Source organism: Anarhichas minor, unplaced genomic scaffold (genome assembly GCF_050575085.1).
Source record: "Anarhichas minor isolate MPS153535 unplaced genomic scaffold, ASM5057508v1 ptg000004l, whole genome shotgun sequence".
In the NCBI taxonomy this organism is placed as follows: Eukaryota; Metazoa; Chordata; class Actinopteri; order Perciformes; family Anarhichadidae; genus Anarhichas; species Anarhichas minor.
Genome location: NW_027466450.1, coordinates 3250503 through 3274998, shown reverse-complemented (window position 1 = coordinate 3274998; position 24496 = coordinate 3250503). Strand labels below are relative to the sequence as shown.

Below are 24496 nucleotides of genomic sequence, written 5' to 3'. Positions count from 1 at the left end.
TCAAAAGCAGCACGTTTTAGAGCACACTGGGGGTGTGTTCAAAAGCAGCACGTTTAAAACATGGAGCGAGTGGCGTCAACGGGACACCATGAAAACTAAAGTTCTCCCACAACATAATTTACATTATAAAAGATAGACATATGTTGGGTTTGGCAGAGATTTTAGGAATATACTCAAACTGTCTGGTAAGTACACTGCACCTTCATGGCACTATACTGTAACGTTTTCCATTTCCAAATTCAAGAGTCTAGTGAGTGCTATTTTGCTCTCCTTTTAACTTGTCCTTTTTTGAAAGTTTGGACTTTTGCACTAATGACATTGAAGGCATCAATCTAATGTGAACTTTATCAACCATTTGACCAAAAACAACTGTTCAAATAAAACCAGAACATGGCTTTGACCCACACATATTAAATGCTGCTACTGCAAGTTTCTTTTTTACTTCATCATGAGATGAACAAGCAAAATAAATTCAAATTGGGCTCCTAGCTTCTTTGCTGTGACAAAACGTGTCAATTTAGCAAAAATAGAACATGTTGTCTGGTTAATGAAGATAGTCTGTCTGTTATCTGTTTGCGGTACAGACACATGATTGATGACACCAATGACTATATTTGCCAACCACCACACTCACCACAACTCAACAATGGCACCACTGCACTCTGAAACGTGAAACTCATTATTTCCAATGGCTTGCACTGCGCCACTGCGGCATTTCACTGCTTCAGGCAAAGGCCTCGAGACGCACCGAGACACATTGTTAGAAATGCATTGCCAGCAAAACTCATGTTCCCTATTCACGTCTATTGCGCCACGTGTCATGTTTTACTAGCGTTTTTTTTTTTTAGAAATGCATAAAAGTTAAAATAGTTTTAACTTATCGCGCATCTCGTCAATGTCTCAATGTCGTCAAGCAAGAGGCGGGCTTTACTACTTTACCATTTCCCTCCTGTTTTGATGCTAACAGATGTGGCAGAAACAGTGGAACAATTTAGGGTTGATATTAGAGGTATTTAAATGACAAACTTCATAATTCAATAGCACAGCAACGACAAGAGCTCGACAACCGCTAGAATACATTTAATTTTACATTTGTTTCCTTTTTTCCCATTTGATCTCTTATTTGCACGAGCAGCCCCGCTCCACAGGAGCACCACACTGCCAGACACGCTTTGCCAATGTAGTTCTGAAGTGGCTGTGCCTGGAGAGACGCGCCTTGGTGTGATCGCGGCCAAAAACGGAGCGTGTCTTATGGCAGCCGGTGGAGGCCTTCTGTTATTGCTGTCAATGAGAGTGAAGCATTTTGAGTTCTGCTTTTCCCTTGCCGAATGTCTCACGTTATTCCGCTCTGTTGCATTTTTGCAGGGCCGCCCTAAACAGCGTCTGCTGGATACCCAGAGCTTTATGACTTTATCAACCATAGTAACCATGATCTGAACAGGAAAAAGCAGGGCAAATTAGGGCAGTAGTACTTTCATCAATTTAAACTGCACTATTAGCTGTTAGGTATGCCGTACATGGTTTGGGTTAATCTGATGGTAGCACTCTTTACACGCTGTACGGTGCCAGAAACAGTTTGAAAAAGTTTTAAAATGTATTAAAAATCAGGAGAAATACGGTATAATTGTGACCCTCGGGAGGAAACCGGGAGTGGGCAATGAAAATAAGATTCTCCAGGAAAAATCGGGATGGTTGGCAATATATATATATATATATATATATATATATATATATATATATATATATATATATATATATATATATATATATATATATATATATATTGTGATGACACAGCCATACTCGCCCTCCTCACAGACTGGGACTCGGTCACAAACTACAAACAATGTGTGCGTTGCCCATTTCACCCAGTGGTGCAGCGACAGTCACCTCCTCCTCAACGTCACCAAGACGAAAGGAGCTCAATCTTTGACACCAGCAATAAATTCACCACCCCTCAGTGCCACACTTCCATCAACAGCCAGCCAGTGGAGACGGTGGAGAGCTTTAAGTACCTCGGCATCATCCTGGACAACAAACTGAGCTTTGATCAGCATAGCACAGGCATCCATAAACACTGTCATCGGCAAACTCAGGGCTCTCTCAGTCAAACCCCACCTCCTGCTTCTTCTATATACTGAAATATTATTGAGCCCATCCTGTACTCTGACACCTGCTATGTCACCATGCTCACCCTCACCAACCGAACTCCTGAAAATCACAAACACATCTTCTAAAATATGTGGTCTCCCCAATCCCAAGCCAACGCTCATTGACACGGTCATTTTTTTCTAGCAGAGCACAGGCCACACCACATGGCCCCCGCCACCCTGCATGCTTCACCCTCCTCAGATACAGACAACCAATCTGCTAAAAAAAAAAACCACACTTTAGGGGGAGTTTTGTGCCAATCGACCATGTCTGCTTTAAATATCCTGGGCACACTTTAGTTGTGGTTTTGTTTATACCTTTTTTTGACTGTTATTTCTGTGTACGGACCATGAAAACAAACTCCCCATATAGACGGACAATAAAGAATGAATTTGAATGTGATTGAATGTGAACTCAAAAGATTTACTGAGGCTTAAGAGCATAATCCAACAATAGTTTACACAAAGCAAAAGATAAACAAACGTATAGTGACTGTAAAATAACCAACAGATGGTCGGACATGTCTAAGCCCAGTGTTCCCTCTCAGGGGCTGAGAGCACTAAGCCATGCCGTGCCTGCCTCTATAAGTTTGTCTGCTCTATGCGTGCTTTTTTTATTTGTGTTTGTGCCGAAACAAAATTTCCACTTCTTTGTTGTTTTCCCGTCCTGATCAGTTGGAAGCCTCACTGTATTGGCGTTGTAAGTAATGAGGACATATTTTCAGAGAGGGCGCTTTCTATGGAGAGACTATTTCAGTGCCATCCAATTTGACACATTCTATGATTTTTCTTTTTGCCAAATATACTTGAATTGGCAGATATATATTACAGCAGTTGTCTTAAGATGGCTGAGTCATAATCATTGCCGTTAGGTCCAGGTAATCATTTTAGTTTTGCATATATACAACGCCCCCCTCTCAACCACATAGTGCCATACCATAAAACATTATCTGCAAAAGAAAGAGGAATAAAGGCAGATCCTTTTGTTTCAGTTACTTTTGTTGTCTCTTGACACTTAATTAGATGTCAAATATAGGCTCTCTATAATTATATTTAGCCTATAAAACTCAAACGTTAACCTTTTCACAAATGACATTATGCAATTATAGGATAAAATCCTCATTATTTATCATGAGACGTTTCCATAGAGGAGGAGAGTGTTGAGTACTGAGTGTTTCTCCATAGAGTACATTACAAAACACATCTTTACATCTTCTGTCATTATGGCTTGGCCAGGGTGGTCTTATTTTCCAACACACAGAAGAAAGGAAGGAGAAGAGAAAAGAGGAGGAGGACGTGTTTGGAATAGTGCCCTCTTCTCTGCAGCTGTGGCGGAGAGGAGGGACAGGTCCTCCGGGAGTAATTGCATGATTTTTTGTGTTTCTGTCGGAACATCACATTTCTGGCTGGTGGAGGCTGTGAGATGTTTGATTAAAGCTTTGCCACACAAAAAAAGAACAGACTGATTACTGGGGAAATTATAAAGGGTTCAGAACGGTTATGGTGTATGACCCTCAAACCGGGGGAAGAAAACAAATCAAGAAAGAGAGAAAGGAAGGATGCAGTCAACACATTGTGCCGAGGTCTGCCAACGCTCAGGGAGGACAATGGATTGTAAATGGCAGCTTTGTATGTAATTAAGCATCATTCCTGTAAAACACAGGCCTCTTCCTCATTTGCCATTCTCTCTGTTCATCGTTTGGCTGCATTTTCACTCGGAACAATATGCTGTGCAAAAGCACATTCCTTTTTCTCTAGACCCCAGGGGAAACTTGTGCAACTTTAAAATCAGCATACCCTGCGTTCATCAGCCAACAAGAGAAAGAGCACTTTAAAAAAGGGTGAACTGCACAAGGAGGTTCACTATCTTATAAAATACGCGTAAAGTAATCTCGGAGGAGCATTTGTGAATGTTAAGATAAAGATGGAACTGACCCTTATTCTTTGGATAAGATAAGATCAAACTTTATATTTATCCAATGGGAAATTGCGCTTGTAGCAGAAGAGGTGGAGGCAAAGATTGTGATGGTAAGCATTTAATGATAGGATATGGAAAATATCAATGTTTTCAAATTTTAGTTTTGCATTTGCAAAAGTTAGATGAGAGGATCCGTATCACTCTTTGACTGACGTATTCCACCATAAAACCACAACTTGTTACTTTGACCCATCAGTTTTTTTCAGGGGTTCTGAACCTTTTGTAACTTAATGGCCCACTTATGTTTGCTTAATACGATCAGAAGACCACAGATATCTGAGTAAAAATTGGGTTGTAAATAAATGTTATTACTCTGTCAGCTGTAATGACCAGAATACATATTCTGCTTACCCTCACCCATCATTGCCTGCCTGTTTGAATCCAAACAGAAGCCTGTTTGTGTCACTGCATCTGAGGGAACATCCGTTAGCCAACAGTAGCAAAACACGTTCGTCTCTCCCTGATGATGTGTCGAGGTATTCAAACGCAGACTAACTGATCACTGAGATTATGCTTTGTTTGGAATACTGTCTTTTTTTATTTGTGTGAATTCTTTGGCACATTGAGGTATATTAACAACTGTCTTTGTAAATTACCCCAAAATATATTTTTTGATTTAATCTAACCATTTGACAGTGACTACTGCGGACTACTAGTTGGCGCTCTGAGGCCCACCGGTGGGCCCCGCACCAGTGGTTGGAAATAGCTGGATTAAAGTAACAGGATAACACGTGTAAATTTGTAACTTTTCAAAGCACCAGTAGAAGAATTTTTCTTTCTTTTTTTATAGTTTGGACTAAGACATAGGCTAGTTATTTCCCCTGTCAACCAGCTGCTCTCTGTAGCTTCAAATGCAACAGACAGCTTTTAAAAGTGGTATTGATCTTCACAGTGTGAGTACTGTAGCAACACAGGGTAATAAAAAAAAAAAAAAATCAAGATGCAAAGAGATCTAAAGTGAGACAAAGAAGAAAGTTGTGAGAATGCATAAAAAGAGTGAAAGAGAAGATGAGCATCACTGTAATTACAGGCGGACAGCTGTCTCCTCTGGCCTCTGTGATTGCACACTGTGGAGCATTGGTGTTAATGTGTTTGTTTTGTTGTAAGCAGCTGTTCTTCCACTCGTTTTTTTTTCTTCTTCTTTTAACGATCACAAGAAGATGTTTATTTTTGGTTTCCATTCTCCTTTTTTTTGGTGTTTTCTTTTCCTGCTGAATGTGGAGAAAGAGAGGGGGCGATAAAGTAAGAGAGAACGGACACAGTTTAATTACGGCTTTGAAAAAGTTCAGTGCTGATTACCACACATCTCAAAAAGGCATCCGTTTCCCACCTATTCTCATGCCATGGATTTCCACTGGGACAAACGTACACCTTCTCTTCTTTATCTACAGTGACTCTTTTGATTGCTTCTCCTTTGTCTGACTCATTGAAGAACATATAATTCAGTTTTGTTTGTTTGTATCTTTGAGGGGGCGGGGGCAACGTGATATTGCTTTTTCTAGTCTAAAAGGGCCAAATGATGAGTTGGATGACAATAGATTATTTTATTACCTGCCTAAGCGTGGTATAACCTTGTCTAATTAGGAGACAACCATCCAAGGAGAATAAAGTGTCTACATTCACCGAAATAGCCCTCACATTTTTAATGAGGGTTGGAAAAACAAAAATGATGATTCAAATGAATATCGAATGAAATACAGTATCTGTCATGTTGATATGCCACAGCTAGAACGGGGGGTCAGCAGGGTAGTCAGCTGGCTGACAGCAAGTATGCGACCAGGTGCAAATAAACAGGAAGTGACCTTGAGCTTTCCAAAAACTTCTCCACACATACAAGCTTCCCATGCAGGTCTCCAACTTACAACTGTATTCATGAGCATCTGGCCGAGCCTGACCTGCATGGAGATGTGCTGCATTCTAAACACGAACATCTATTTGTTGCAGTTGCTCTCTGTCATTTATTTCTTTGTGTTTTGTTTTAAAGGCTATAAACGCATATTGACACAAATTTGATATGCTGGATATATCGGAACATACATTATATACATCAGTATGATGTATTTCTATACAATAGTAGACTTTTGTCTGCAAGCATCAGTTTGTTGTCACATGTACACTGCAGGCAAAATGTGTCTGTGCCCTCAGATGAGATTAACATGCCTTCCTGTAGATGTGTCGGGGGGGGTTATAGGTAAGACAGACGGTATCTCGGAGCGGGCACCGTTATGGCGAAGGTCCCAGTTACTGTCAACCTCACCAACTGTCTAACCACATGGCTCTGGCCGCACCTGATGGAAGTTTTAAGGCCACACACTGCCAAGTGTGCCGGACAAGAAACGACAGCTCGGAAGTTACATCGTGACACGCTGTCCGGTCGAATCTTCTAGCTACGCGCCGGCTTTTCAAAACACAATAGGGTCGGTATTATTTGAGTTCTACTCCTTTTCAAACGTATAAAGCCACCGCTGATGCAATGTTGTCTCGTGGTTCTGTAGCGGAGGTGTTGCTGATGGGACCTAGCGAAAGCAGAGCTATAGCCAGCACTTTAGAAACACTGAGGTCATGTTTAACTGCCCAGGGACCACACATGCTAAGTAGTTAGCTAAACCTGCTACAGAGCATCTTCTCTTGATCTCTTGCATCTTGATGAAAGGAATACTGAGTATAGGATTTAAGGGGATGTATTGGCAGAAATGTCATATAATATTTATAACTATGTTTTTATTAGTGTATGATCACCTGAAGATAAGAGTTGTTGTGTTTTTGTTACCTTAGAATGAGAGCTGTATCTCTGATCAAATTGTTGGCGGCATTGTTGGTAATCTAGGTGGCAATGAAAAATAATCCATGGAACTAAATCAGATTTTATTTTTTTTAACTGTCCATGTTGAGACAGTGGGGAAGTATTTTAATGTACTTTACAAATACATGTTATACAATGTAACCCAGAAGAACCTTTTTTAAGAAATTGTGACGAGCCACCAATAAAATTCAGTTTTTCTTTTTTGAGTATTTGAAAGAAATCACCAAATTTTACATTGACGTATTAATTGAACAGCTCATTTATATTTTCTGTAAACGGTATCTTCCTGAATTGTGTTGTAAAGTAATTTCAAAGCCTCCGCTGCCTCTGTCATTTATGCAGAATAATATCAGTCAGCCTTAAAAGGCCCAACATGTGCCAGTTGATGTGAGTGATAGCAAAGGGCCGAATTGTAATCCCAAAAGCTTTTCAGAGAATGAATGGTGCTGCTAAAACTTCCAACAGTTCAGCACAATTGTTGCCATCAAAATGAGTTAGTCCTCAAGAGATCTCACATTTGAATGCCAAATTCGTGTTCTTACTCCTACCTTTTTGTTTCCAGCAGATGGAAGAGAATAGAAGTTCCCCTGTGTGAGACCTCTGAATGTATGGACACAGCTTGTTGATGCTGCAGACAGCAGAGACTCTGCAGTGTGGGTCGAGTGACATGACATCTTGCCCCCTCTCTAATTATGGTAAGTGATGAAAGTGATTGTTGTTAGCTGCAGAAGTGACAGCGTTAAAGGGCGGAGGTCCACCCACACAGCTGGGAGCTCAGCGACACATACATATTTTGCCTCAACACGCACGTCACCGAAGGGACACGGTGGCACAAAACAAGGTGAGAGGGGATTTCTGCGTAATGCGCCTGTCAGATAGGACCTTGCTGCCTGTGCGCTGTTATGTGACCCAGCAGAGCAAGGCCAGCACAGTTGGAGAATGAAAAAAAATACCTGTGTTGTTGGCTAAATGAGATGTGACTTCTAGCATTCAGGCGGAGTATGAATTGGCTATTTTCTGTATCTGCAGAAAAGGTTAAAGTAACGTTATTTGGATCTCATTTCATGACATCAAGTGTATACTCTCTCACCCTCAAATCTGAAAACACAATATTATTTGGCTCTTGTGAGTCTTTGATCAATATAACCTTCATAAAGATTCAAATTAATTAAACATCAATCACAATTCATTATTTCTTTGAGAAGTATGCTTTTGTGTGTTCTTTCTGTTGTGAAAATTATGTAAAAGTTGAGGGAACTTGATACGCACACAATCACCTCCACATTCAAATCATACACTGTATAGAAATTGAAAATTTCATAAGCGGCAAATCTACAGAACATACTGTTCGAGCTCGTTATCAGGCTATCACTAGCCATCGGTACCAATTGCTCGGGAACTTGGTGTGAAGATTATTGAATTTGATGTCAAATGTTAGGTCAAATGTCTGCCTTTATCGATTGCTAGTCTACGATGGAGAGTTGACATTTACCCAAATCTGATTCACTCCATGGTTACAGTCTACCTCTGAATTCATGTTCTCTGTTGTGAAACTGCTCAGAATTGTAGCAGGATGGATTGTATCTGTTAATGGCAGGCTGATGCTATTGCAACAGAGTTAATTAATTCCTTCATGTTAAATGATCACAATGAATACGCTTTTGTGTCCTGTGTGCAACCAAGTCAGGGTTGACTTATTTTACCGGAGTTTTGTTTGTAACTCACGTAGCCTACTTAATGCTGGTAACGGAACAAGTACACTTATTTTACGTAACAAACATAACATACTTATTTTAAGCTAAACTATAATCTTTTCCTCAGCTTAACCAAGTGCTCTTGTTGCCTAAATCAAGTAGTTTTGTATTGTGAGTAAACCTAAAACAATACGTAAACTTGTGTCGGAAGTTTGCTTTGAAAAGAGACTTTCATAACGAGCAGATACTGTACGTTTCCCGTGAAAGTTTATTTAGAAAAGACACTCTGCATGTATCCAGTGGAAAGTTACACGCCGTCCCTGACACGGACAAAAGTGATGCGAGAGGGGTACCTATAATGTGAATGTCCTTAGTTTTGTGTGTGCTGAAAATTACATATAAGATGCAACATGACATTTAAATAACGTTGAATTTCCCAATAGAACACCTTACAAGTAATTTATTTTATAGCAGCGAAATGAAATAATTAGCATTTAAATTAATGTTCTCGCTGAACATTTTTACTTGACATCTTTTTCTAGTCAAAAGGAACGTAGCCAAGAGATTTATAGCCATTTATAGCAGGGTTTCTCAACCTTCTGTATCTTAATGACCACTTGAATGTTAAAATAAATGATTCCCAAATAAATAAAACAAAACACAGAATAAAAGAACTGTGGATTTTGCCACTGTTAATGCTTTTTACTGGCGCAGGGTTGTCCCCCACGTCACTTTTTTGTTTAAAAAAACAATACATTTTGTGTTGCTGCATCATAAGGTATGTTGGCTCGCTAGCTGTTTTTTATTTATGCGAGTTATTGAGCCCATTTAGATATGAAAATAACTAGCTTCATAAATTACAATTTGTGGTAATTTATGTTATTTTTAATACGAGATTGGCAGCCTTTCTATTCCCTCCCAACGGCTCTCAACTAACGGTGATAACAGCGCTAACAGCCCTAACAGCGCAAACAACGCCAACAACTGCGAAAGTGCTGACAGAGCTAACAGTGTTTACCTGAGGGGGAACCGGAGAGTGGGTGCTCAATTTCACAACTTTCGGTAGGGGCGGCGTTGTCATTTGTAATCACCGTATGAGAGCATTGTTGAACGGCGGCTGTGAACTAACATTAAAAGCATGCGTGTCCGGCCCGGCTATGTCAACAAAGCAAGGAGAAGCTCGGATAACAATACACACGGAGGGAGAGTGACTTAATTCTCTCGCTCAGGTAGACATTGCTCCACTATATCTTTACATAGCAAATTGTTGTTTGATGGTTTATTACTGCTCCGAATATATTATATTGCACCTTTCAATCAAAACATTTGACAGTACCTCCGCAGCCCACTAGATGGAGCTTAAGCTGATCTGTAGCATGGTGCACAGTGGTAAAGCTGCTGTGGTTCAAAGTCATTAATTTCATCAGAAGCTGGATCTGGGCTGTGGTTAAAAGCCTTCTTTCACGTCAGAGTCTGGACTGAGAACAGCAGGATCACATTAGGCTTTCAGTAGTGCAAGATTATGACGAGGAAACAAATACTTTTCTTCTATCTGATATGAAGACAGCTATTTCTCTCTAACCAAGCCATGATAACCTGAATAGAACTTATGCAATACGCTACAGACATGAAATAGAGAACTCGTTTGAAAAAAATGGAAATTCATGTTTGGATAATCAGTTTGTAAAGAATGTCATGATTTTATAAAAACTATTTTAAAGCCTAATTGACTGATTGAGCATGCACAGAATACATTAAAAAGTGTTATGTTTCATCAGTAACCTTAATATATAATACAGTTTGATCAAAATGCCCTTATGTAATGTAAGCAACCCATTTACTTGAAATATCTGCATATTTAATTTCTCCAAGGGACATTACTTACATAAATGTATAATAAGCGGTAATCATAATCATAGAAACACATAGATGCTAATGCTCTTAGGGTTTCCTCTGTACCCCACTCCCAATTCTGCACTATATACTTTATGTAAATCACTCATGAATGCATGAGCTTAGTGAGATATCGCACATGGGGATGATAAGATGGGAAATGAAAGAATGAGGAGAATGCAAGAGAGAAGCAGAGAGAGATAAAGAGAGGATGGAGGTTGAGTTTAACTCGGAGCAAAGCAGTAAGAGGGTAAGTCAGGATGTCCCGCAGGTCATGAATAAAAGACGAAAAGAATAATTTGGGCGATTCTCAGCCTGGTACAGAATGTCACAGTGTGGATATCAAAGAGATTAGTACCATTGAATCACATCTCTCTCCCTTTGTTCTCCTTTTTCTTAACATTGTTTTTATTTCTCGCTCTCTTCTCTTTCCGTCCCTGAAAGCAACATACATATACTATTCATTTTCCCATGACACCACAGACGCGCGCTGAACGTTAATGTGGTTATCTTGTAGGTGCAGTCACCACGGGGAATTTGCATGGTGCAAATTAGGTTGGATCTCATCCTTGGAGAAGCTATTAGCCCTTCACTACCACCCTCTGTGACTGTGTGTGTGTGTGTGTGTGTGTGTGGGTGTGTGTGTGTGTGATATCAAGGAAATCTCTGCTCCTCCAGTACATCATGTTCTCTTCATAAAAAAAAGAAGAGAAAAAGACTGACTCTCATATGCTCACAAATGAACTAACTTTCTTGACTGAAACAAAATGCTGGCATGAATAACTTTAACAGAGCTTGTTGTGTTATTGCTCTGATAAAGTAGCCCAGTGTGTTGCTGAAGGACTGTTGGAGAAAGGAGGGAATCCTTTACGCATACAGCGGCAATTCATTTTCTGATCTAGGTGGAGATATTGACTGTGAGGGACCACGCTGGGGTTTCTAAAAAGATGTTCCTAAGAAGAAGATTTGTCTTGTCACTGTTCTCTGCAGGCCCCTCGTTGCTTATTACCATTTTACACTCAGTTTAGAGCAGCTGTTTCCATTGATAACAAATTGATGTATTTGTCTGTAATAGTAGGACGATGGGAGGACCTTAACTCATGCAGACATACACAGACTCATAAATGCTGTATGCTGATTCAGAGAGACAGTTATCTAGTCCCCACTTTACCTGTGGATATATTCTGCGAATGTTATCTGAAACCCCGGCATTGAAACGTTGAGTGCCATGTAATATTTTTCTACGTCAACTAAAAACTTAATCTCAGGAAATGTCCCAGAAGCTCTTGCTGTTGGGAGGAGCATTTTACAAGTAGCTACACAATAGATTTTATTATTTTTGCTGTTCTGCTGTCGACTGTGATAAGAATAGAGAAGCACACTGCCAATAGAATTCACTAGAATAGTACTACATCTACATTGTGTTACCAAAACAATAGAAATACCAGCTTCAAGCTTTCCCCAGTGACTGTAGCATTGTTTTGTCTGATGTGCATTTACAGCACGTATCTCCCACAAGTCAATCATTTCTTCATATGTCCTCGGATAGCATTTAAAGATCTCTGTTAATAACTCAAGACTACCACCATCAGGATCAAGCTAATGATGTCAATTTGTCATGTTAGCAAACATGACGAAATTTCCCTAAAGGCAGATGTGAGTGAATTCATCCCACAGCAAACACTGTGATTTTTACTTATTTATGATTGCATGTTTATTTGTATTAAAGGGGCTATGCGCCAATTTCAAATATCAAATTCTGTTTACTCTGTCACAGAGAGTGCTACTGTGACTCCCATATCCCACTGTACTTACCTGCCCAGGACCACACTGCAGACTAGCGACTAACTGGTGAACATAGTGGAGCATTTAACAGCTAAAGATATTTCCTAAAGGAGTTGGAGGAGACCAAACACAGAGCTAAAGGAGAGTGAATATTGAACTTACATTCACCAGGTATAGCCAGAACAAACCATTCGCATTTCAAAGGAAGGCATCAAGTAATGCAGCTTGGTTAGTGCTCCTCTGCATTAGACACCGACACACACATATACGCGACGTACCTACCCGCGGCATTGGGCAGAGTAAATGACAGTGGTTTAAACAGCGAGATAGTTGAAACAGGGTGTGAGGGAGAGGAGGCATTTCGTCAACCGCTGTCTAGCTGTTCGTTTATTGTGTGAAACTAAAAGTAAACCTTGATATTTTGTCAAGGGTATATTGACACCCCGCGACTGTGACGTGCAAAACTGATGCTAGAGGGCCACGAAGAGCGTCATAGTTTGAGGCTAATTGCCGCTAACCAAGCCGCCTTATTTGACGCTTTGGTGTAAGAATGTCTTTTTGCCATCAGGTGATGATACGATACGGTGTCCACAACTTGCTTCTGCTGCCCACATGTGGCCGACAAAATCTGTTATTGCAGGTTTAGGTTTTCTACCCTTTTACACATAAATTATGACTCAGTTTTGGGGGGGCATTTTGTGCTGATATCAAATTTTGGATCAAATTTAATTTGGACTATCTTCCTCCTCCTTTGATATAAAAGAAGGTCTTTATGGATGATAAAAGATACCACACTGCTGCACTGGCAAAGTGTAACTAATCATGTCAGATTAGTTTCTTGGCTCGAAGGAGGTGTAAATGGAAAGAGGGAAGCTTGGCAAAGACGGTGGAGAAAATGATTTGAGGGAACTGAGTGTTTATTTCCCCTCAGCCACAGTGGAGCGGCTTATTCACGATGCCACCAGTAGATGGAGCTGAGATCCTCTCAATGCTCCAGGGGTAGCTCTGCATCATGTGTGCATTTGTGTGGGTGTTTGCATGTCGGCCGCATGCGTGTGATTATGAACATTGATGTTATTTGAAGCCGTTTTATAAGGGTAGATGGAAATTTTGATAACAGGATGTGTGCTGTCTGTATGTTTTTGTAGAGTTGCTCTAGTCCACTCCCATGAGGTCAGACTTGCCTCACATGCCTGGGTGCAGAAGTTTTCCCTCTTTGAGTGTTTACTTTTGTTGAAGGTCAGAGTAGGACAGGACCTAATGCTCAGAGGCAATCTTCTTGAAGCAGTGTCTCCACAGGCGCCTGTGGTGAACTGGCACTTCAGACACTGGGTTCGGGGGCTGAGTTAGGGGGTTAGTTCTGCACAGTGGGACCAGGGTTGGCTTTTGACGCAGGCTAAGCATGCCTTTTCTCTCTGCCTTTGCATCATATTCCATCTCCCTCTCTCGTCCCAGCGTCTCCTCTCCCCCTCTCCGTGTCCCTCTTAAGTTTGCCTATCGGCCCTCTGGCCCCGAGGAGCATCTGTGCCCCTCCTCATTCCCCATATGCCCCGTGCCTTTAAGCCTGGCCCCCAACGGCGGAGCCAATCACTTATTCATCAGCAACATGAATTAACAATTGTCTATTTTCCATCACGCCAACAACCTGATGGTTGATTTCACTGCTGACCTGCTTCCGGTTGTACTTGTACATCACGCAAACACACAGATGGCCCATGGGAAGTTGGAACCTCAACATGTCAACATGCAGACAGAGAAAGAAGTTATCAACAGGCACCACAATGAGCTGGGCGGCCAACATGTTACGATATCCTGAGCATTAATATAGACTACCTGAGCGGAGAACTCCCTGTGTGTGTTATTATCTGAGCTTCTGCGTGCTCTGTTTACATTACAAAAGGCCGGCCGTGCATGCCTTTAATGCATGTATGTGCATGTGAGCAAGCTGGCTAGCTGATGGCCGCTGCTCTGCATTGCCCTGGTATGGAGGTTACAGCTGATAATGCTGCTCTGACCGGCGGCGTTGTCGCAAAAGCGCAGCGCCCACCCTCCGATTCCCTCACAACACTGTTAGCTCTGTCAGCACTGTTTCCATTGTTTGCACTGCCAGCGCTGTTAGCACCGTTAGCTTCTAGCCACCATCGCCATGTTGAGAGCCGTGTGGAGGCGCTAGATATGCTCTGAATTTTGTATTGAGCATCGTTAATACTCTTGCACTACACCTACATCTACAACTCAACATGAGGACACCAACCAAGGATTACAATTGAATTATTGGCATGAACACTGGCACTAGCTAAAAGTTAGTCAAATGGGGTCAAAGAGTTGATGAAGGTTACCAAACTAAATTGAAGATAGTTTGAGGCCTCTGATGCTGAGCCACAGCCAGTCACCGTGTTGCTGTCAAACTTCAAAACTGGTCATTGTGCCGCTGCTGTCAGCTGTCATTTCACTGCCACATTTATGCGGCCCAACTCCAGGTTTGATAAGAACCAGCTGTCCGGTGGGTCCATCCAGTGAGCTCATCAGAAATCCATCCAAATTTTCGTTCTCCACCCCACCACACGTGTCTGGACTCCATTCGGGGACATTCCTATATCTTTCATGGCGTGGCTACCCCTGTGAAATGAGGATGTCACAATGAAGTCAAATTGACAAAGACTCCTCACATATTTGTTAAGTTTGTCCTGCTGTGCACATGTTAAATATGTGCATTTAATTTCCCTTCAAGACATTTTTTTTTCAGTTAGTATCTCCTCTTTTGAATGAAATTATGTGATTGGGTTTAGTGCTGCTTCAGTAGACAAAAACTGACTGAAAGGTTTAATGTTTTTGATATTTACAATAATAAGAAATACACATAAAGGTACTGGTTGGCAGATTTTGTTAGCTTTGGACAGAGTCAGGCAAGCTGTTTCCCCCTATTTCCAGTCTTTCTGCTAAGCTAAGCTCATTGGCTGTAAGCGAATGAGCGTATTATACTATTCCTCTCTCTAAAAAAAAAAAAGATTGAATAAACTCTGTCTAAGGCCACAGTGCAGATTAAGGGGTGACAATCACTGAACTCCATGAGAAGCAGAGCGGCTACCATTTCATTTGACACATACAGAGCCATCTCAGGTGTGTGAGGCATCAAAGGTGAAGCAAAGAGACACAGGGGGTAAACAGTTCCATGCATCCCACATGTGCCTTAAAATAAAGCCTGGAAAAATGTGGTAATGGTAATTGGCTGATTGCCCTCCTTTGTACCTCAATGATTCTGTTGACATCTGCAATATGTTGCCAGTGGGAAGTAATTGCTCATGTGGAGGAAGGTAAGATCTGTGTTACTGCCATCAGTCCCTCACTTTAGCTGAAGAAGAGAATACTCGGGGGGGGGGGGGGGGGGGGTGTATGTGTGACAGGCTAAGAATGAGGCAATGTTGAGATGTCTGTACTATCGTAGTACATCTGTCCTGTTACATGACATTTGTAAGTGGGTGATTAAAGGGAGTGTCTGTCTTTCCACATGACAGTCCAAGGACATAGTTCAAAGCTTTGCCAGGTGTCAATGGAGCCCTTTGAAGCCTCCTCTCTCACTCTTCTCAAAGGGTAGATGAAGGAGAATAGGAGGAGCTAGCTCGAGTGTTTTCACATTTTTGCCGTGCATCGAGCAGTGTTTACCTTGCTGGGAGTTAAACTAGTCTCATCTATAAGAGAAACTGCTCCCTTGACGTGAACTATCTTCACAGCCTCCGAACCTCCCTCCTTACATTCACTGCCTCGGCCCAGAAGTCCTGCGTGCATTGTGCTATTTAGCCTCTCCAAAACAACCCCTCCTTCCCTCCATCACCCACAAAACACTCCACACACCTCCATCACAGTATTTTAAGGGCAGGCTATAGTGGCGCCCGGAGCCACATTAGCATGGCAAACTCGGCGTGACAGCAGTTTTGCTACAGTGCTGTTATGATGGAGTGAATATGCTCACAGTTTGGGCTGCTCTGGGGAAAGCGGTTCCCTCCAAAGTGTGTTATCATGTAGCCCAGAGAGGAGCTGGAGGGAAGGAGAGGAGGAGGAGGAGGGGAGGAGGGGAAGAGGGGGTATAAGATTGGGAGTAGAGTGGGGATGGGAAAGTGGATAGAGGGGCTGTGGGGTAGAGACTTGCAGGTGAGCTAAATTCAAGTTCAAAGCCACAGAACGTGACGGCGAGCCGAGAGTGAGCTGGGGAGGAGCTGCGATGCAGACAGAGCACAGGGAGTTTGGATGGGGTGTGCGCCGGAGTGAATGGGCCTTGGCGGGTTGACAGTCACTCCACACAGGAGTTTGAGTCGAAGAGGGGCCGACAGTGCCAGGCTTATTGATAAAGACAGGGAGAACACTGCAATCAGCTCTTCTCCTCCTGTGAGGAAGGAGTGCAAAATCACATGGAATAAAGGGAGAGTACACAGAACGCTGCCTCCGCATGTGAGACACGTGACGCCTGAAGCATCATTTAGATGTTCCCCTGTTAAATCATTACCTACTACTGGTCTTATCTACTACAAAATACTCATTTCTACTAATCAAAGAGCAGCAGAAGAAGGGTGATGATAAAAGATCAAGAATTAAGAATGAAAGTGTTCTGCAGTGTAATTGAAATTCTTTAGCATAGTTTACATAAATGTGCCAATGTTTCTGCCATTTTTAATCCTAGAACATGGTTTACTGGATTTATTGTTCTCTCTGAAGTTAATTAAATATTCAACCGGTAAAATTCTATCTTTCTGTCTGTGATAATTTTATAACAGTCACCATTAGCATGGGCTGGATGTTTTCATTTCCTGCTGGCCCAAACGTATGTATACAAAACACACAAAATGTAATTTACATACAAATACAGTTCATTGTATCTCGTTTGTATTCATATTTTGTTTTCTAATTGTCCTTCGAATGTTATCCACTACGTCTCCAAACCGCCGTAGAAATGTGACATGGTTGTAATTGCCACCTAAAATAACTTCTGCTGCTTCCTTAATCATGATGTAATTGAATATCATGCAGGAGATTTAGATGAGATTATAAAGACTCTCTCAAAGGGCAGGTTATAATGAAGAGTCATACGCTAACTTTGCTCCAATGTGCTGTTAGTGTCACCTTCTTACCACCATGAACTAGTACCATGTGCTGTAGTTCACTTAGACCACTAATTTGTCCATATTCTCCCCCAGTTTACAGCTAGCATTCATTTTGTTTTCTCATCGCTCTGTTCTGTAATTATTTTCTCGATGGAGAAGTGTATGAAAAGACAATTACATCTTCTCGCAGATGGGAGAGGAGGAAGGAGACACATCTGATCAAACGTTTCATCAATTTCAGCAATTAAAGGTAGTTGTGGCCTGTAGAAATATTTATTAATTTACGGGCTAAATACAACTATAGCACAGCTGCAGTCTTTTTTTCCTCCTTGATTATTATAGCAACAAGCCAGGAGGCAGGTGTTCATTCTGGCAGGGAACTGAAGTAGAAGTCTTCACAGCAATACAAAACAATTACTAGCAGCTCCACTCAACTTCAAAGTTCTCTCTACATCATTAAAAACAGGTACTGCAACCTGTATCTAATACTGTTAGCTACACAGCCGGAGTTGAACCTCATTTTATCTACAGTCTACGTGACCCAGCTACATTCAGTACTGGTACTTTAATAGTACATTACACTGACTTGGAGGTACAGGATGCCAGACGAGGTTTGGTGCTGTAGCTCTTTCAGATTGATTGGCCACCTCCGTGATGCTGAGGCTATAGTTTGTCTTTCAATTGGCACTCTGCCCATTCACTTCATGTAACACAGCGAGGGTGCCTCACCCCCTCTAACTGAGACGGAAGCCCACTTGTTTCCATAGCAGCACACAATGAACTTCCTGCAGGTTCTGGAGGGTTCACTTAGCCTGCATCTGAAATAATTCACCTTTCCAACAATGTGCTATGTAGAGTGTCTATTTCATAGAGTCGTCAAATTCTCTAGAGACAATTATCATACCCTCTATATGGTGGAATCAAATAACCTCACACAACAATATGAAAAGGAGCATGCGTGGAGTTAACTCACTAAATTCCAGCAAATCATGCATTGCAAATAATCTGAATCTCTAACAAAACTTAATCTGGCCTTTCCTTATAGACTAAAGCGTGATTTATGCTTGCCACATCCGCGAGGGTCTAGGCTTTTTTCCCTGTCCGTGCACATCCAATATTTTCTTACTATGCAGACGGGCGGAGGAAATGAAGAACTTTGAGGAGCTTTGAGAATGTCGTTTTACCGCGAGGAGAAACCCGCACAGAGTAAAAAAGACCAAAATGTTTCCTCGTCACGATCCCAGGTCAACGAATGTCCCTGCAGAAAGTATAACCAAGGTTTAAGGGTCAAACAGCTCTGACTGCACCGGATAACAAAAGTGTTCATTATGGGGAATTTGTATTATAGTACAGTATGATAAACCATTTATAGTTCACCTTCAAAACCATTGCCATGTGTCTACTGGCTTTATCTCTGAGAGATATAACTAGTGGTGCTGATGAGACATAAAATGACAATGAAGGATTATTGATGAAGATCGATGTTCTTTTTTTCTATACTATATTCATCCCGGTAAGGGGGAAATTTGTCATCAATTTGACCCATCCCTGTATCAGGGAGCAGTGACAGACACTTCCCATGACAGACACTTCGACACAGAAGGATTGAACCGTCAACCTTCCGGTTACCAGACAACCCTCTTAGCCCAGTGAGCTAGTCACCCCACAGACACAAGGTGTCTGTGTACCTTCTCTCTCTACCCCAACCGCCGTCCCCCATGGACCCACATAACACACACACTCGCTCCACTCCAGTTATGAAGTAGCCTTCAGGGGTCACATCATCTGTCCTTCAATATATATTGTATTTGTTTATTGCAACTATTGATGTAAAAATTCAAATCAGCTCGTACAGCACCAGACAGACAGATGGAAAGAAAAATATAAAGTTTAGATAGGCTCAAATCTGGAACATCAAAGACCTTTTTTTTTTTTTCTTCGCCGGATTTAATGAAGCCTTCTCAGAAGGGAGCAAGCAGTGAGACTCTCTTTATTAAAGCACAGCCACTAAGGGCTCCCTATGGACCCACATAACAAAGTGTGTCATTAAAAATTAACTTTGGGTGGAAGAGTCTTAGTCACAGAGGAGAGAAGTAGCACAAGTTGAGATCAGCCAGGCCTGTAGCTCTGAGGCCTGGGGAGTGACCACATTGTGGCATGAGCAAAACTCTGGGTTCATGGCACACCGTAAGCCCGCGCTCTCTCAGGACCTTTCGTGGCCACGATGACCCTGGATGCAGTGAACAAAAGGTGGTGGCTTTCTAAACCAATTTAATGGACTATACTATCTACTCTGGGGTTCAATAATAAACCAAACATTTGTGTGACATATTTTGATTATACTGTACTAGATTTTAGTTACTGAAACAGTTCATTCTCAATAATCAGTAGTGGTATCAGCATGCAGACCCTGGAGATGCACCTTAATGAACAGTGCATGTTGCCAGAGCATAACAACAGGGAAACACACACACACACACACACACACACACACACACACACACACACACACACACACACACACACACACACAGTGGTGGAAAGTAACAAACTACATTTACTAGTATTTCCATTTTAGGCTAGTTTTACTTCTACTCCACAACATCTCAGCGGGAAATATTGTATGTTTTACACCACTACATTCATTTGTCAGCTTAAGTTACTCTGTACTTCACAAGATTTTACATTAAAAAATAACATACAATGAAGAAAGATTTAAACTTTTTGGCTATAATAACAGTGTCAAGTTGTGTTCTTGTCAAGTTTTTGATATTAATAAGTTGTTGTTAGTTACAACAAAAAGAAATTCACCCCACAACATCTCACATGGTTTTATTTTGATAAATGATCGAATCGAATTTGGGTAGTAGAATTACTTTCCTCTTTATTCTTCCGTTAACCATCTAACGACCCTTTAGATTTATCTTGTGAACCTTTGGAGGCGCCCGACCCCTAGGTTGGGAACCACTGGACTAAACCAGCTAAATGTAAAGTAGAAAACAAGCTCCACCTCAAGCAGCTTCAACTTAAAAAAATCTACTTTTAAGTGATGCATTCATGAGTTTTGAGGTTTATCAAGATTTTACAACTGGCAGCAACTCGTCTAATACCGTCACGTGGTCAGTGCCCATTGGTGGCTGATATCAACGCACCGAGGCACCCTTTGATGTCTGTATGAGGCTTTTAACTGACTCGTTATTAGACTGTAAGAGCAACTGAAATAGTATAAAGAACAAGGAAGTCCACTAAGGGCGGGCCAATCTAGTAGATGGGCCAAACAAACACAGGACATTCACTCAGGAGACCACTGTTTGTGTCCTATGTGAAACCAAGGCAATGTTTATTTATTTTACCGTAGTTTTGTTACCCAACTTCTGTACTTGACTAACGCCAGTTACCTAACAAATATAATTATTTTAACTGCCTTTGTCTTACTACCTATACCCAAGTTGTTTTGTTGCGTTGGTAAACCGAAATCCTAAACCTACACTGGAAGTATTTTTTTAGAAAAAGTAAAGTGAATGCATTTAACGAGCGGAACCTGTGTTTCCAGTGAACACGAAGGTTTATTTTGAAAAGACACAATGCATGTAACGTGCGGAAACTCCCAGTCACGTACAAAACCGACGCTAGAGGGGTAAATATAGCGTCGTAGTTTGAAGCGTCGGGCCACTGACCAAGCGGCGGCATTAGACAAGTTGCGAGTGAGAATGTGTTGCTGGCAGCCATCATTTAGTACTACATCTTCACAATCACAAGGTAAAGAGTAGATTTAGTCCGTTCACATTACAAATGAACCTGAAATTGAATCAATTTCATTTAAATTAATCAGAATTCTACAAGGAATACAACTTGCACATATTTGACTGGCCAACACAGTATATTACTGAAGGGTTATGTTGCAGTGTGTTGCGGCAAAAGCTGAAAAGCTTCTATTTTTGTACCTTGAGAAGACATTCACGGCCTTGGAGAAAAGTATATCTGAGTACAGTTGTTCAGCGTTCATTTAGACAATTCTTTTTTTATTGTGACCAGTGGCCTTCTGTTCCGTTCTATGCACTGACTAATTAGACTCATTACCATTGAACACATCACAAAGGATTCTGTTATGGAAATGTGTGAATCCAAAGCAAAGCGGATCAAGACAAGAGAGACAAAAAACATTATTAGAAGATGAAAATTATCCTCTAGATGTAAGTCTCTTGTGAGGTCAGAAACAAGGGTACCACTCACATAAATATGCAGAAATGTGAGGCGATAAACGTGAAAGTACATGCACAACCATTTGCCGTATATATATTTTGATATTACTTTAAAGTGTCAGAAAAAGGTTGCGTATCTTTCAAAATCAGACAAATTAAAGAAATAAGGCCAGTTGGAGCGTGAACATTTCCAAAGTATGGTAGAGCATTAACAAAACTGATCTGGTATCAGTTGAACTACACCGACTTCACAAATTATTTTTGAAGCCACTTCGCCTGCTTGCAGTCTGCTCCTTCTGACACAGTTGCTTTTACACTTTCTCCTCGGAGCTCAGGCCTTTCATATCCATCGCTGTATGACAGCCCTTTCAACTTCAGGTGCCCAGCCCGAGGCAGAAACATGCCCTCCTGTGGCTCACTCACTGTAGGTACAAGGTTAACCGCAACCTCAGATCTGGAATCTGCTCTTTCCGATACACCTGCAAGATTTTCAGCTCTGGGTAAGACATTACTCACTCGTCAAAACCTTGAACTATTTGACGTCTGTCACCTAAGAGGGCGACTGTGCACGTTACATATTCTGGAAAGCTTTAAAAAATAAAATACAAATTTAAATCGATGAAGAAGCTGCATCAGTTCTTGTGTGGCATACATTTTGATCTTAATGCATTGACTTTTGTTGTTTAGCTGAGTGATTCTTTATTGACACTAGCCGGATGATTAGACTGAATTGCAACTTTGTTTCACTTCATTCAGTCAGCATGTGTTCAAGTTAGCAGATTTCACGTTGGGAGGATGTTACTTTGTTTTTCCCCCTAACCAATAAGTAACAAGGGACGTATCCGTCCCGCCACTTCATTTTGAATTGACACAGTTGCTGTGGTTGCGATTACTAGGAGTAATTCAAGCGGCCATGATATATATTTATTTTATTATAACAGGATATCATATGATGTGAGTTGTTTGTAATTGCAGATTTGACAACCTTTTAATATTTACAAAAGAAATATGTTGCTTTAAGTGTTGCTGATATGGATTTACAATGTCATCCAAGTTTGTCGCCAGTTTATGTCACTATTAGGAAGATGAAGTCCCAATTTTTACTGCCATCAACTAAGCTCTGATTGTATCATAACCAACGAGAACAGGCATCAATCAGCTGCAGACACAAGACCCATTTGAATCGCTGCTCAAAAGTGAAATGTGGGTGGTAGTTTAGAGGTCCGAACAAGGCTATATTAATAACACCATGGGGCATAATCACTGGTGAATTATCTGCTCTTCTGTTTATACATGGACTGAGACAGTACTCTGGCTAGCAAACATGTCAACCTCTAACAAATGGTAGTCAGTCATGGCCTCTTATTCTGTCATTTCAGACGGACCATGGATGTCTGCAGAGGACTGCAAGAGAGCCGCTCCGCTGGATGGAGGCCACGCTGAGGTAAAGGATGATTATAATCTGCTTGCTCTCTCTGCTGTCATCTTCTAACATTTCTCTTCCACACAATGACCACGAGGAGGACAGTTAGAACACCCGTCACCCTAATGTCTCCCTGCCTTATCGTGAAGAGCTCATAAAGATCCACTCTCTTCCCTTCAAGTAGGCCAATCTCTGTGTCAGCCACATGAGGGAAAGGTACAGCACACACACACACACTAAGTGCCAGCCTCACTGGTGGATCACCAAAACTGAAGTTACAGAGTGTTTCAGCCCCAAAATACTTCAAATGTGATGGCTGAAAATGGTGCTGCCAAGGACCATTTTTCATGGCCTCTTGCACGCATATTCGCCAACATTATATCATATTCTTTTATTTGATATGGATTTCTCCTCTTCTCTCCTGAAAAGCCATCTGAGCATTTGGAAAGATTAAGTGAGTGGGATGGATGATGCAGTGATTTCATTTCTAAACAAACTGCTATTAGGATAAAAATTATCGCTGTCCTCAGTGGTTTTAAATGGAGTCAAGAGTTGAAAGGTCATCCATTTAACCCTTCGCTGACCTGTAACCTCTGCCGCCATCACGAGACTGATGATCACAGTAACATTGCGGCATTTTCAATCACCTTTCTTTTAATTATTATTATTTCCAACAGATGCACTCCTAAGCATCTCTGCATATCTTCAACTGCAGTCAAATAAAAACCTGATTTTATGTGCAGAATACGGGCCAATGAAGCAAGCAACCATAAACCTAAAGTTTTTCCTAAATTCTGCCGTCGGGATCCACCTGTGTTTGAGTGCGAGTATTAATATGTTTCTGCTGTATGGCTTTTTGGTCTTTAACAGACAGAGACAGCATTGGGTTGTCACAAATACATGATGTGAACGGGAGAGAAAGAGGCAATTTGGATCCTCATTAAATTTTCAAAAGTCCTGATGGTCCTCTGAAAATTGAACCAACTGTTCAAACGCAACCTCAATTTTATGCTACAGCAAGTGCAAATTAGTTTCACAAAAATTATTTTTAATCACACTCTGCCGAGTTAATTTGCTGTGTGGTAATTTTCCATGCTGCCTCTTAGTATCACACTTAGTCATGAACCACGATGGCTTGTATGATCTGTGCTCACCCCAGGCCAGCCCCTGGATCAGACTCAATGTTTCTCTGGTTATTGATCTACCCATCCTCTACCTGCTTCATAAACACAATAGAAAGCAGTCCCTTGAGCAACACTGTAGGCCAAAGAAAGCTAATTATTTACCTTGGTTTCCGGTAATTTTTTATTCTGGCAACAGTCACCTGAGTTCAAATGTTGGGCTTCTCTTGTTACATTACATTCATTTCAATCATGCTTTTGTACAAACAACTTCATTTCAGAATATGTGTTTTCCTGACGAAGATGCATCCACCACATTAAGGTGTTTACCGGGTACATATTTGTATTTAT

General features: G+C 41.3%; 1 long non-coding RNA gene across 1 annotated transcript; it reads left to right on the top strand.

The window, feature by feature from the left end:
• The first annotated feature begins 63 nt into the window (after positions 1 to 63).
• Positions 64 to 23310, top strand: LOC142965500 (uncharacterized). The gene is made up of 3 exons (XR_012957681.1): positions 64 to 185; positions 7494 to 7626; positions 22981 to 23310. It is a non-coding gene; the product is annotated as an uncharacterized LOC142965500 (long non-coding RNA).
• The last annotated feature ends 1186 nt before the right edge of the window (positions 23311 to 24496 follow it).